Here is a 15,730-nt window from a genome sequence, read left to right as displayed (position 1 = left end):
AGCTTTTTGCTATTGTAAACAGAGCTGCAATAAACATGGGTGTGCATATATCTGTTTGTGTGAAGGGTCTTGTATTTTTAGGGTATATTCCGAGGAGTGGGATTTCTGGGTTGTATGGTAGTTCTATTTCTAACTGTTTAAGATAACGCCAGATGGATTTCCAAAGTGGTTGTACCATTTTACAATCCCACCAGCAGTGTATGAGAGTTCCAGTCTCTCCGCAGCCTCTCCAACATTTATTATTTTGTGTTTTTTGAATTAATGCCAGTCTAGTTGGTGTCAGATGGAATCTCATCGTAGTTTTAATTTGCATTTCTCTAATGACTAATGATCGAGAGCATTTTCTCATGTATCTGTTGGCTGCCTGAATATCTTCCTTAGTGAAATGTGTGTTCATATCCTTTGCCCACTTCTTGATTGGGTTGTTTGTCTTTTTGTGGTTGAGTTTTGACAGAATCATGTAGATTTTAGAGATCAGGCGCTGGTCTGAGATGTCATAGCTGAATATTCTTTCCCAGTCTGTAGGTGGTCTTTTTACTCTTTTGGTGAAGTCTTTAGATGAGCATAGGTGTTTGATTTTTAGGAGCTCCCAGTTATCGGGTTTCTCTTCATCATTTTTGGTAATGTTTTGTATTCTGTTTATGCCCTGTATTAGGGCTCCTAGGGTAGATCCTATTTTTTCTTCCAAGATTTTTATCGTTTTAGTCTTTATGTTTAGGTCTTTGATCCACTTGGAGTTAGTTTTTGTGCATGGTGTGAGGTATGGGTCCTGTTTCATTCTTTTGCAAATGGATATCCAGGTATGCCAGCACCATTTGTTAAAAAGACTATTATTTCCCCAATTGACTGACACTGGTCCTTTGTCAAATATCAGCTGCTCATACGTGGATGGATTTATATCTGGATTCTCAATTCTGTTCCATTGGTCTATGTGCCTGTTGTTGTACCAGTACCAGGCTGTTTTGACTACTGTAGCTATATAATAGGTTCTGAAATCAGGTAGGGTGAGGCCTCCCACTTTCTTCTTCTTTTTCAGTAATGTTTTGCTTATCCGGGGGTTCTTTCCTTTCCATATGAAATTAGTGATTTGTTTCTCTATTCCCTTAAAGTATGACATTGGTATTTGGATTGGAAGTGCGTTGTATGTATAAATGGCTTTTGGTAGAATAGACATTTTTACAATGTTGAGTCTTCCTATCCATGAGCAGGGTATGTTTTTCCATTTAAGCGTGTCCTTTTGAATTTCTTGTAGCAGAGTTTTATAGTTTTCTTTGTATAGGTCTTTTACATCCTTGGTAAGATTTATTCCTAAGTATTTTATCTTCTTGGGGGCTACTGTGAATGGTATTGATTTGGTTATTTCCTCTTCGGTGTTCTTTTTGTTGATGTAGAGGAATCCAAGTGATTTTTGTATGTTTATTTTATATCCTGAGACTCTTCCAAACTCTTCTATTAGTTTCAGTAGTTAATTTAATTTTTTTATGACTCAAATAAACACAAGCAGGAGCTATTTATTCAGAGCTTCCTGTAGCAAGGGAATCAGGTACCATTTGTTTTTGAAAGAGACTCAAAGGCAGGTGCGGTGAGTGGGAAAAGTTTATAGCAAAAAATAGGAAGGCTTCAGTTATGCCCTGATTGGAGGCTTTTAGCCTGGGGAAGCTGGAGGTGGGTTAACTAGAAGTAGGGCATCCTATGTGATTGGTTTGGAGGATATATTTGGCTTTCTCTGGTTTGGTCCTGAGTTGGAAGCTGGGGCAAAAAAAATACGGAAGCTGGCAGTCCCTGATCACTGATCACTTTTCAATGACTTCCTGACCATTCTGCAGAAGTCGTGGTTTGGTTTCCCAGGCTGATGAAATCTCTAAATATATGGGCCTTCTAGTTACCAACTCATAGGAGGATAACCTCGAGAGAGTAGAACATAAGAGGTAATGGAAGTACCTTTGGCCAAGGAGTTCAAGGACTTCTGAAAGTTTAGCTCATTTAAGGATGCCATTGGTCCTTCCAACCTTTCCATAAGACTGTGGGTGCTAAGTTTTTTCAGTAAGGGGTAATGTCTGAGAGAGTTCTTTTATAATAGTTCCCACAAAATGTGTGCCTCAATCACTTGATAAAAAAGTTGAGATGCCCCAAGTTGGAAATATAAAACAAAGCTTTTCAGTTACTATAAGGGATGTCTTTTCAGTAAGGGGATGGGCTTCGACCATCCTGAAGACAGGAATAACCCAGTGCCATCGAGTTGATTCTGACTCAGTGCCTCTATATAGGACAGAGTAGAACTGCCCCATAGAGTTTCCTAGGAGCACCTGGTGGATTCGAAGTGTCCACCCTTTGGTTAGCAGCCGTAGCACTTAACCACTACACCACCATGGTTTCCCTGAAAACAGGCATATGATAACTAAAACATATTCAAATCTCATGGAGGGTGGAAGATGGATAACATCTATCTGAAGGTGTTTAAAGGGCCTTGAAGCTTTGGTTCCTAGCCACATCCTACCTTTACGGTTTTTCCAAGATCGTGTTGTTGACAGGTGACACATTACTTAAAAATAATTTCATCTGTCTTTTTAAAGTTTCCTCTCTAATGTTGACTTAAAAAAATAATAAATTTGTACTTTATCAGTAGCTTCATGGAGAAATTTAGCTAATACCCATTTGAGATCGTCTGGTGCCAATAAGTAGCTTTCTTGTGAATGAAGGATATAACCAGATTTTTTCCATTCTTCCTGTACAGAATCAGGGACTAAATGACACTTTATAAAGGTCTCTTTGAATATTTCCAGAGATTTATCCTTAGAGGGTTTAGTTAGGATCATGACCTTGGTTAAGGCTGCTTGTCTGACACAATGATCTGCCAGAGCATCTCCTTTAGTTTCCGTATTCTCTCTTTTTGCTTGGGCCTCAATCTTTAAATACCCATCTATTTAGGAGGTAAGAGTACATCTAAAAGTTTGTTAACTTGCTGTCCATTCTGGTAGGAGTTCCAGTAGAGATGAGAAACCGTCATTGTTCTCGAAGCATTCCAAAGTCATCTACTACTTCAGGAACATACCTCATGTCAGTATATATGTTTACTTTCTGGTCTTTGGCTAATTAACAAGCTCTAACCTCTGAGTCGGAATCCACTTAATGGCAACGGGTTTGGTTTTTTGGTTTTTAACCAGAAGGTCAGTGGTTTGAAACCACCAGCAGCTCTGCAGGAGAAAGATGTGGCAGTCTGCTTCCATAGATATTTACAGCTCTGGGAATCCTGTGAGGTTATGGAGTTTGGAATCTACTCGACGGCAGTGGGTTTTGGTTTATTAAATATGTTCTGCCATCTGAGCTGGTTTTTACCTCAGGTAGAGGAATATATGCTAAAGGAGAGCTTAGATTAGGAATACCATATTCTGCTTGATAATTTTCAGTTTTGAGGTATGATCCATAAACAAATAATATTAGGTCAGGGTTCTCAATAGGAGTCACTAATGAATCTGAGCAAGGTACCGAAATTGCCCTAACTGAGGTAAGACAATGATGAGGTTGCCCTTCTGGGCAGGAGAGTGGCAGGTTTCAGGGCGTTGCAACAGTGAATAGTAACGTGAGAGAGAGAGTTAATGAAATCTTTTAAGAGGTTAATTGGCTGCTAAAAAGTGCTATATGTTCTCAGTAGTTGTTTTAGTTACCTAGTGCTGCTATAACAGAAATACCACAAATGGAGGGCTTTAACAAAGAAGAATTTATTTCCTCATAGTAAAGTAGGCTGAAAGTCCAGATTCAGGGTGTCAGCTCCAGGGGAAGCCTTTCTCTCTCTGTCAGCTCTGGAGGAAGATCCTTGTCCTTAATCTTCTCCTGGTCGAGAAGTTTCTCAGGTACAGGGACCCTGGGCTCAAAGGACATGCTTTGCTCCTGGTGCTGCTTCTTGGTGGTATGAGGTCCCTCACTGCTTGCTTCCCTTTCCTTTTCTCTCTTAAGAGATAAAAGGTGGTGCAGGCCACACCCCAGGGAAATTCCCTTTACATTGGATCAGGGGCCTGACCTGAGTAAGGGTGATGTTACAATCCCACCCTAATCTTTTTAACATAAAATTAGAATCACAAAACGGAGGGCAACCACACAATACTGGGAATCATGGCCTAACCAAGTTAATACACACATTTTTGGGGGGACATAATTCAACCCATGATAGTAGTAACGTCTGTATCACGTGAGGATCCACGAGCCCAAGCAGAAAGACTACAACTAGTTTAGCAGAAGCACTGACAAGTTTTTGCAGTGGCAGCTGTTGATCTAAGAAAAACGGAATAAGCCTTTGCACCTGGGTCAAGAGCAGGCGCTAGTAAGCAACGGGTCTTGGATGGTTCCTGCCAAGTTGAGTTAAAAGTCCAAGGGCTTGTCCAGATAGCTCCTGCACAAGTAGACAAAAAGGCTTTCTGTAGCTAGAGATACCTAAGTAAGGAAGCCACTGAAGATCCTTTTTCAGGTTACAGAAGGCCTGCTCATGTTTGGAGTCACAGAGGAGAGGGTCTCTTGCTGAAGACAGTCATTTCATAAAGAGATGTCTCAATCTCAGAAAAATTTGGCCTCCATTGTCTGTGTTAAATCTATAAATGCTCTCGCTTGTCATTTTGTGAGGGGCCTAGGATTCATTTGGATAGTCTTTAGTCTGTTAGGAGAGACCGTTCAGTTTTAGGATGATTTCAGGGATATTTTTGGTTTAAGGTTTAAATTCTGAGGGCAGTAGTTTCAAGGGTTCTTCTACCTTCCATGGTTCCAAAAAGTCTAGAGTCCATGAGAATTTTTAAATTCTGTACTGCATTTTCCCCCCTTTGATCAGGATTCTTCTGTAGACTCTTTGATCAAAATATTCAGTAACAGTAGCTGGGCACCATCCAGTTCTTCTGGCCTCATGGCAAAGGAGGCAGCTGTTCATGGAGGCAGTTAGCTTCAGATCCCACATTCTCCTCCTATTGATGACTTTCCTTCCTCTGTTGTTCCAGGCACATAGAGACCAATCGTTGTGCCTTGGATGGCCACTTGCCATCTCTTATGATCCCAGGCACTATGCATCGAACTAGGAGGTAGAACAGAGGCACTAAACATGTTACTAGGCCAGTTAACTGGTATGGCCCATGAAACTATGACCTTAAACTTCCAAACCAAGACAACAAATCCCATGAGGTTTTTGGTTATACATAATCAGCTTCAACAGTTACTGTTTTATCATTACATTAAATATATAGCACAACTTTTGCCAGTTAACTTTTATAGGTGTGCAACTTATGGGCAGTAATTACAATAATTGGCTTTGCAACTGTACCCTTAATCAATGTGATATGTCCATCACCATTAACTCCCTCTTTCCCCCCCTCCCTCCCACCCCTGGTAACCACTAATAAACTTTGTTCTCTCTGTGTTTGTCTTTCCTTGTTTGTTTATATAAATGAGGTCATACAATATTTGTCCTTTTATGATTAATTTATTTCACTCAGCATAATGTCTTCCAGATCTATCCATATTGTAGCATGTACCAGGACTTCGTTTCTCCTAATGGCAAGTCATATTCCATTGTACCACATTTTATTTATCCATTCACCTGTTGATGGGTGTTAGGTTGTTTCTACATTTTGGCTATTGTGAATAGCGTTTCAATGAACATTGGTGCACAAGTCTCTGTTTGAGTCTCTACTTTCAAGTCTTTTGGGTATATACCTAGGTGTGGAATTGCTGGCTCATATGGTAATTTTTTATGGTAATACTGTTTTTAGTTTTTTGAGGACCTGCTACCCTGTTTTCCACAAAAGCTGTGCCAATTTGCATTCCCACCAGCAATGGGTAAGAGTTCCAGTTTTCCCACATCATTACCAACATTTGTTGTTTTTTCTTTCTTTTATGATTGGGTTGTCTTTTTGTTGTTTAGTTGTCAAAGTTTTATATATATTTTGGTTATTATGTTAGCTCTTACAGTCTTCAGTATGAAATCTGTAGGGCAGGGTGGCAGGCTGGCTACTCAGGCAGCATTTCTATGTTACAGTCTTGAAGCAGAATTCCTTCTTCTCCCAGAAACCTCAGGTTTTTCTCTTAAGGCCTTCCACATTATCAAGATAATGTGTATGAGGCCTATCTACATTATTAAGAGAAAACATTTAGCTGCTAACTGAAAGCTCAGTGGTGGTTGAAACCTACCAGCTGCTCTGTTGGATAAAAGACTAGGTGAGTTGATATTTGACAGAGGCTCCAAAACAGTTAAATGGGGAAAAGACAGTCTTTTTAATAAATGGTGCTGGCATAACTGGATATCCATCTGCAAAAACATGAAACAAGACCCATACCTCACTCCATGCACAAAAAGGAGCTCAAAATGGATCAAAGACCTAAATATAAAATCTAAAACAATAAAGACCATGGAAGAAAAAATAGGGACAATGTTAGGAGCCCTAATACATGGCATAAACAGTATACAAAACATTATGAAGAGTGTAGAAGAAAAACTAGATAACTGGGAGCTCCTAAAAATCAAACACCTATGCTCATCCAAAGACTTCACCAAAAGAGTAAAAAGACTACCTACAGACTGGGAAAATTTTTTAGCTATGACATTTCTGATCAGCTCCTGATCTCTAAAATCTAAATGATACTGCAAAAACTCAACTGCAAAAAGACAAATAACCCAATTAAAAAATGGGCAAAAGATATGAATAGACACTTCACTAAAGAAGACATTCAGGTAGCTAGCAGATACATGAGGAAGTGTTCACAATCATTAGCCATTAGAGAAATGCAGATGAAAACTACAATGAGATTCCATCTCACGCTAACAAGGCTGGCATAAATCCAAAAAACACAAAATAATGAATGTTGGCGAGGCTATGGAGAGATTAGAACACTTATATACTGCTGGTGGGAATGGAAAATGGTACAACCACTTTGGAAATCAATTTGGCCCTCCGTTAAAAAAGCTAGAAATAGAACTATCATACGATCCAGCAATCCCACTCCTTGGAATATATCCTAGAGAAATAAGAGCCTCTACACAAACATATGCACATCTATACTTACTGCAGCGCTGTTTACAATAGCAAGAAGATGGATGCAACCAAGGTGCCCATCAACGGATGAATGGATAAATTATGGTATATGCACACAATGGAATATTATGCATCAATGAAGAACAGTGAGGAATCTGTGAAACATTTCATAACATTGAGGAACCTGGAAGGCATTATGCTGGGTGAAATGAGTCAGTTGCAAAAGGACAAATATTGTATAAGACCACTATTATAAGAACTTGAGAAATAGTTTAAATTGAGAAGAAAACATTCTTTTGTGGTTACGTGAGGGGGGAGGGAGGGAGGGTGGGAGAGGGGCATTCACTAATTAGTTAGTAGATAAGAACAACTTTAGGTGAAGGGAAAGACAGCACACAATACAGGGGAGGTCAGCACAATTGGATTAAATCAAAAGCAAAGAAGTTTCCTGAATAAGCTGAATGCTTCGAAGGCCAGCGTAGCAGGGGCAGGGGTCTGGTGACCATGGTTTCAGGGGACATCTAAGTCAATTGGCATAATAAAATCTATTAAGAAAACATTCTCCATCCCACTTTGAAGAGTGGTGTCTGGGGTCTTAAACGCTAGCAAGCAGCCATCTAGATGCATAAATTGGTCTCAACCCACCTGGATCAAAGGAGAATGAAGAACACCAAGGACACAAGGCGATTACAAGCCCAAGAGACAGAAAGGGCCACATGAACCAGAGACTACATCATCCTGAGACCAGAAGAACTAGATGGTGCCTAGCTACAACCGATGACTGCCCTGACAGGGAACACAACAGAGAACCCCTGAGGGAGCAGGAGAGCAGTGGGATGCAGACCCCAAATTCTCATAAGACCAGACTTAATGGTCTGAGACTAGAAGGACCCTGGTGGTCATGGCCCCCAGACCTTCTATTGGCCCAGGACAGGAAACATTCCTGAAGCCAACTCTTCAGACATGGATTGGACTGGACAATGGGTTGGAGAGGGATGCTGGTGAGGAGTGAGCTTCCTGGATCAGGTGGACACTTGAGACTATTTTGGGATCTCCTGCCTGGAGGGGAGATGAGAGGGTGGAGGGGGTTAGAAGCTGGCAAAATGGACATGAAAAGAGAGTGGAGGGAGAGAGCGGGCTGTCTCCTTAGGGGGAGAGTAATTGGGAGTGTGTAGCAAGGTGTATATGGGTTTTTGTGTGAGAGACTGATTTGATTTGTAAACTTTCACTTAAAGCACAATAAAAATTATATATGTGTGTATATATATATATATATATATATATAAAAGACGGTGATCTACTCCCATAGAGATTGCAGCTTAGGAAGCCCCATGGGGTAGTTCTACTCTCCTGTAGGTTCACTGTGAATTGGAATTGACTTGATGGCACATAGTAACAACAGTCTCCTTTACTTAGAGTCAACTAATTGTGTTAATCACATCTACAGAATACCTTCACAGCAACATCTAGACTAGTGTTTGACAAACAACTGGGCTCCATAGCCTAGCCAAGTTGACACATTAAAATTAACCATTACAATTCAACCCTTGTTAACTTGGTACCCATACATATTTCCTTAAATCATACTTAATGTGCAAATGAAGAGAATTACAAAATCATGCTTCCACTTAACATGATGTAAGTACCCAGCATACAACTGATAATGCACTAACCCTTTCCCCAGAAGAGGATGCAAAGTCCTTAGGTGATGTTTACTCTTCTCCTTGATATCCTGTAACTTAAATACTATGATGTAAATTTAACATACTTAAATACTATGATGTAAAGCTAGTACATCTTATATAATAAGGGGATGGGATAGGGAAGAAAACAAATATACACACAAACATTAAAAACAAAATAAGGAAAAATAATAATAATTACAGTCCTCATTTTTTCAACAGATTACATGGTTATAGCTATTGGTAATTCCATTACCAATTCCAAATTCCCCTTGCCCTCAGCAAGCACCTCAGCTGGCTGTGGTTCTTTGCCTGGTGAGGTGACCCAAACCATCATTCCTGAAGGTACTGTGCCATTAGTAGTCCTGCCTGAATTGGTGCATGGTATGGAATATCTTAAAAAAAAAAATTGGCCTTTTGGACCTGGTTCCAAAGCCTCATCCAGTAGTTGATCTTTACTGGGATTGGTTGGTGGCCCAAGAAGCAATTGATTAAAAACCCTAGAACACAGAGACCCAGATAGGATTTCCTGATCAACAAGAGCCAGGAGAGGACACGTCATTTGGACATGAGGCCCTGTGCTATGACCCTCCCAGACCAAATAAGCCTGCAGTGGCAATGGAGGGAGTGGCTGTGGTGGTACCAGAAGAAGTGGAGACAACAAGCAGACCCAGACAGTAGCAGCAGAGTGTGAAGACTGAACCCTGGCCGAGAGCTGAGAGGAGTGACCAATAGCCAAGCCTGCCAAGTGATATCACTGACTTTCCTGTTTGAAAGTTTCCAGATGGGTGAGAATGAACATTGGTTTTTGGGAAGGATAAGCAGGTTCCCTATGAGATGTAAGGCAGTGTTATAGATTGAATTGTGTCCCCCCAAAATATGTGTCAACTTGCCTAGGCCATGATTCCCAGTATTGTGTGGTTGTCCACCATTTTGTGATATGATGTGATTATCCTATGTGTTGTAAATCCTAACCTGTATGACGTTCATAAGGCAGAATTAGAGGCAGTTATATTAATGAGTCAGGATGCAATCTATAGGATTAGGTTGTATTTTGAGTCAATCTCTTTTGAGATATAAAAGGAGAGGTGAAAAGGGAAGAGAAGGACCTCATTATCACCCAGCAAGTAGAGCCAGGATCGGAGCATGTCCTTTGGACCCAGGTTCCCTTTTCTGAGAAGCTCCTAAACCAAGACTGATGACAAGGACCTTCCCCCAGAGCCAACAGAGAGAGAAAGCCTTTCCCTAGAGATGGTGCCTTGAATTCACACTTCTAGCCTCCTAAACTGAAAAAATAAATTCCTGTTTATTAAAGCCATCCACTTGTGGTATTTCTGTTACAGCAGATCTCCTTTTAGACATTGAGGCTTCATGTTGGGACCCCTCCCAAACCTTGTCCTTTGTATATCTCCATTTCTGTTTATATCGTTTATATCATTGTCTGTTATTAAAAGTTGTTATTGTAGTTCTAATGTTTCCATGAGTTCTTTGTGACTGTTCCAATGAATTATTGAACCCAATAGAGAAAGAGTTCTGTGGGAAGAACAGCTGATGTCAGAAATGGTAGAGAAGTCAAAGAATAGGAGTATACCTGACCTCTGCCTCATAGGAACCAGCACAGTGCTGATTCTTATAGCCAGGGTTGTCCTTTCAGTTGGTGTTCAAGAAAGTTCTCCCATTATAATTGGGTTGTTGTAGTTCTCCACTGACTCTAATCACAGGGCATGGTAGTACTAAGGGATCTCTTGGATTCCAGACGTACCCTTCAGTACCTCCATTGTGTAGAGCAGTCCAATATTGGTAATTAGAATCAGTCACCCCAGCCAGTATAGTAACTCCTTTCTTTGCCTGTTGATTCACAGGCATGAGGAGCCCAAAGTAGCAGTCTTAACTTCCAGTTCAATGGAATCAGTGTTGTATCTCCTGTTGGGAGTATTCCTCTTTTTGAAACTAAGACCTCTAGATCAGCAGAGCATAAGGTCACAGGACGGGAAGGAAAAATTTTGCTAGTGAATTATTAGGGCCAATAGTGAGTGACGGCCCTTCCATTTCACTCCTTGATTCCTGTACCTAGAATCCTGGCTATGGGGGAAACAGCACCATATATTGGATGCTGTAATATGATGTTCCCCCAGGATTAGTACAAAGCTGGTTCCTATGAAGTAGAGGTCAGAGATGCCTCCACTCTCCAACTTTTTCACCAGTCCTGACACTAATTGTTCCCCCCGTGACACTCTCATCTGCCTAATTCAATAATTCATTGCAACGGCCACACAGAGCTCACAGATCATATTCACGGCTATGTGGTTTATTAGGGATGTAACAGGCTACAGCTTGGGACCAGGATCAACTTGGAAGTAACAGGAACAACTGGAGATCGGGATCAAGAAGCACACAGATGACGTTTTGGAAGGCTCCCCCAAGGTGGAAAGCACATCCCACCCTTCTTCAATTAAGGACAGCTTCCAGTTTCTCAGCTGCTCTCAGCCATGCAAGCAGGCCCTTCTCGGCCATGCAAGTGGGAAGGCCAACTTCTTGGCTGTGCAAACAAGAAGATCCCCTCTCAACTGTGCAAGCAGGAAGGCCCTCTCTTGACTCTATGCACGCCCCCTCTTAGTGTGCAAGCCTCTCTGCTTTCAGCCTCCCTGTTGTCAGCCTCTCTTCCGTTGACTGGCCCAGCTCATAGCCAGTGTAGCAGCTTGCTCAGCTCTCTCAGCTGCATTCCTAGCAGTAGCTTTCCAACGTCACCACTGGCTCTGGTGTCAGGCCCCCTTCTGGGCCTCTTGCCGCTGGCTCACTCCCACTGGGCCCCTTCTGGGCTCCTCCCCATCTTCAGTGTTAAAACCCTTGACCCCTATTACAGCTCTCTTTAGGAAGTTCCCTTCACGGGAACTCTAGATCCAGACCACTCTGCACCATGCTTTTCTTGGTCTTAAGGTTCCCTCCTGTCATGAATTGAATTATGTCCCCCCCAAAATTGTGTGTATCAATTTGGTTGAGCCATGGTTCCCAGTATTGTGTGGTTCTCCTCCATTTTGTGATTGTAATTTACAATAAAAGGATTAGGGTGGGATTGTAACACTACTCTTACTCAGGTCACCTCTCTGATCCAATATAAAGGGAGTTTCCCTGGGGTGTGGCCTGTACCACCTTTTATCTCTCAAGAGATGAAATAGAAGCAAGAAGAGAGTTGGGAACCTCATATTACCAAGGATGCAGTGATGGGAGCAAAGCGTGTCCTTTGGACCTAAGTTTCCTGTGCTGAGATGCTCCCAGACCAAGGGAAGACTGATGACAAGGACCTTCCTCCAGAGCCAACAGAGAAGCCTTCCCCTGAAGCTGACACCTTGAATTCAGACTTGTAGCCTACTGGACTGTGAGAGAATAATCTTCTCTTTGTTAAAGCCATCCACTTGTGGTATTTCTATTACAGCAGCACTAGATGACTAAGACACCTCCTTGCCTCTCTTCTCTTTTCCTCTGTGGGATTGGCCACTTGTATAAGCAAACACCTTATCAATTTCAAGGCATGGCCCTCCCAGCAGGACCACAAACTGACCAATTCCCTTGGTGAAGTGTAAGTCATTGAGTCCTATTGGATGGATTTTCAAGCCACTGTCTGAATAACAAATCAACCAATTCCTTGCAAGATTGTGGCCCAGCCAATCATTTTGGGAGAATCACAACCTCATGAGATGTCAATCAACTCAGGTCTTATACAAAAGTAACATTTTCTGCCAGGAGAAACTAGCTTCTTCCCTGGTCAAAAGTAACAACCTTTGAGGTAGAAAGCAACCTGGGAGATGCCCCCCCAAATAGTTTCTCCAAAGAACTAGGGTAAAGGTAACATCTCCTCAGGGCTTGTTAATTATTGTTGTGTGCCATAGAGACCATTCCAACTCACAGCAACTCTATAGGACAGAATAGAACTGCCCCATAGGGTTTTCTAGGCTATAATCTTTACAGAAGCAGACTTCCAGTTCTTTTCTCCTGTGGAGCCACTGGTGGGTTTGAACCACCCAACTTTCAGTTAGCAGCTGAGTGTTTAACCATTGTACCACCAGGACTCCTCAGGGCTTGGGGGAAATTCTCCCAAGCTGTTTTTCCAAAGAATCAAGGCAATTCTTATTTGTATAAAGGAAATCATTTTACCATAGATGGTAACTTATAGCATATACGGTCTTCTGGAAAACATTACCCTAGCTCTGCCAGGTACTGCCAGCTAGCCGGCTCTTAATAACTGAGTCTTCAGAAGGCCATTCCACCATCCCATCAAGCTAGCTGCTTCAGGATGATGAGGAATATAGTAAGACTGATAAATTCTATAAGCACCGGCCCATTTTTGCACTTCATTTGCTGTGAAATGAGTTCCTTGATCCAAGACAATGGTGTGTGGAATACTATAATAGTGGATAAGGCATTCTATAAATCCAGAACGGTAGTTTTGACAGAATCATTACATGCAGGGAAGGCTGGGGAAAGAGACTGACTGGTATCCACAGAACAGGTCATCCTGTACACTTGATTATTAAAGTATTCTCTTCAGGGGTCATCCTTTGGTAAGCATTCACATGGGACACAAATATGTTTACTTTTTTTTTTTTTAAGGTATATCCACAGACCTCAGACCTCCCTGTCACCAATTTTCCAATCATGTTCCTTCCAAGTCCCTGACCATCCAGCCAAACCATGTACCACAGCCCATGAATTGGTATATAATCACACATTTGGCTATGCTCCTCCCAAGAAAATGAGCAACCAGGTTGCACTGCTCGAAGTTCTGCCCATTGGGAGGATTCCTCTTTACCGCTGTCCTTCAGGGAAGTTTCAGAAAGAGGCTGTAGTGCTATAGCTGTCTACTTTCGGTGGTATCCACATATCACACTGAACCATCTGTAAATCAGGCCCAGGTTTTCTCTTCCTCAGTCAACTGATCGTAGGGAACTCCCTATGAGGCCATAGATGCAGGCTGGGGGAGAAACGATAATGTAGCAGGAGTGGGGACCACAGGCATTTGGGTCACTTCCTTATGTAACTTACTTGTGCCTTCAGGGCCTGCTTGAGCCCAATCTCATATACACCACTTCCATTTGATAATGGAGTGCTACATTGCATGCCCAATGTTATGGCTTGTTGGGCCAGACAACATGGGAAACTCAGGTCACATAGTAACATGGCAGCTCATGATTGAAGGTTCAGTCTCTACTAGACTCAGTAGCAAGCCAGAAGCTGCTTGTCAAAAGGAGAGCAGTTATCTGCAGAGGATGGAAGAGCTTTGCTCCAAAATGCTAAGGGTCTGTGCTGTGATTCTCCTATAGGGATCTGCAAAGGCTCTAAACAGCAGATCTATCTGCCAATGACACTTCGACTGCTATTGGATCCACTGGATCATATGGCCCAAGTTGCATTAATTACATTCACAATACTGTGAACCATCACTACTATCTATTTCCAAAACTTTTTATCACTCCAAACAGAAAATCTGTACCCATTAAGCGATAGCTGCCCCTTCCCCTCTCCTCCCAGTCCCTGGTAACTTCTAATCTACTTTCTGTCTCTATGGTAACCTCTAAGTACTTTCTATCTCTATGAATTTGCCCGTTCTGATATTTTATATAAATGGAATCATACACTATTTGCCCTTTTATATCTGGCTTATTTCACATAGCGTATTTTCAAGGTTCATCCATATTGTAGCATGTATCAGAACTTCATTCCTTTTAATGGCAGAATAATACTCCATTGTGTGACATGCTACATTTTGTTTATTCATTCATCTATTAATTAGCACTTGGATTACTTCTACCTTTTGGCAACTGCAAGTAATGTTGCAATGAACATTGGCATACAAGTATTTGAGTTCCTGTAATATATCTAGGAGTGGAATTGCTGGGTCATATGATAATTTGCTATGAGTCAGAATCGACTCAAGAGCACTGGGTTTGGTTTTGGTTTTGGGTATGGTAATTCTATCTTTAACTTTTTGAGGAACCACCAAGTTATTTTCCACAGTTTCCACAGTGGCTGCACCATTAACATTCCCACCAGCAATGGATAAATGTTCCAATTTCTCACATTCTTGCCAACCCTCGCTATTTTCCTTTTTTTTTTTTAATTATAACTAACTTAGTAGGTGTAAAGTTGCATCTCATTGTGGTTTAGCTCTTATATTTAGGTTGTTGACCCATTTTGAGTTAAATTTTGTATATGATGTGAGGGAGGTATCCTTAATTCTTTTGCACGTGTAAATTTATTTGTTACAGCACAATTTATTGAAAAGACTATTCTTTCTCCATTGAATGAACTTGGCACTCTTGTCAAAAATCAATTTCAATAGTTGTATAGGTTTATATGTGGTCCCTTGATTCTATCCCATTGCTATCTATGTCTATCCTTATGCCAGTTCCAGACTGTTTTGATTACTATAGCTTTGTAGGAAGTTGTTTTAATTTAGTTTACAGCTCAAGTTAATTTCTCATTCAAAAATTTATACACATATTGTTTTGTGACATTAGTTGCAATCCCCACAATGTGACAGCACACTCTCCCTTTCCACTCCAGGATCCCTGGGTCCATTCATCCAGTTCCTGTCCCTTCCTGCCTTGTCACCCTGCTTTTGGACAGGAGCTGCCCACTTGGTCTCATATATTTGATTGAACTAAGGAACATGGTCTTTACGTGTACTATTTTTTGTTTTATAGGCCTGTCTAATCTTTGCTTGAAAAGTGGGCTCCAGGAATGGTTTCAGTTCTGGGTTAACAGAGCATGTGGGGGTCATAGTTTCGGGGGTTCCTCTAATCTCTGTCAGACGATTAAGTCTGGTCTTTTTACGTGAATTTGAATTCTGTTCTACATTTTTCTCCTGCTCAGTCTGGGACTCTGTGTTGTGTTCTCTGTCAGGGCAGTCATTGGTAGTAGCTGGGCACCATCTAGTTCTTCTGGTCTCAGGCTGGTGGAGTCTGTGGCTTATCTGGTCCTTTAGTCCTTTGGGCTCGTTTTTTCCTTGTGCCTTTGGTTTTCTTCATTCTTCTTTGCTCCAGG

This window comes from Elephas maximus, chromosome 8 (assembly GCF_024166365.1).
Source record: "Elephas maximus indicus isolate mEleMax1 chromosome 8, mEleMax1 primary haplotype, whole genome shotgun sequence".
In the NCBI taxonomy this organism is placed as follows: domain Eukaryota; kingdom Metazoa; phylum Chordata; class Mammalia; order Proboscidea; family Elephantidae; genus Elephas; species Elephas maximus.
The sequence above is the reverse complement of the archived record's forward strand: the minus strand, read 5'-3'. Positions refer to the sequence as shown.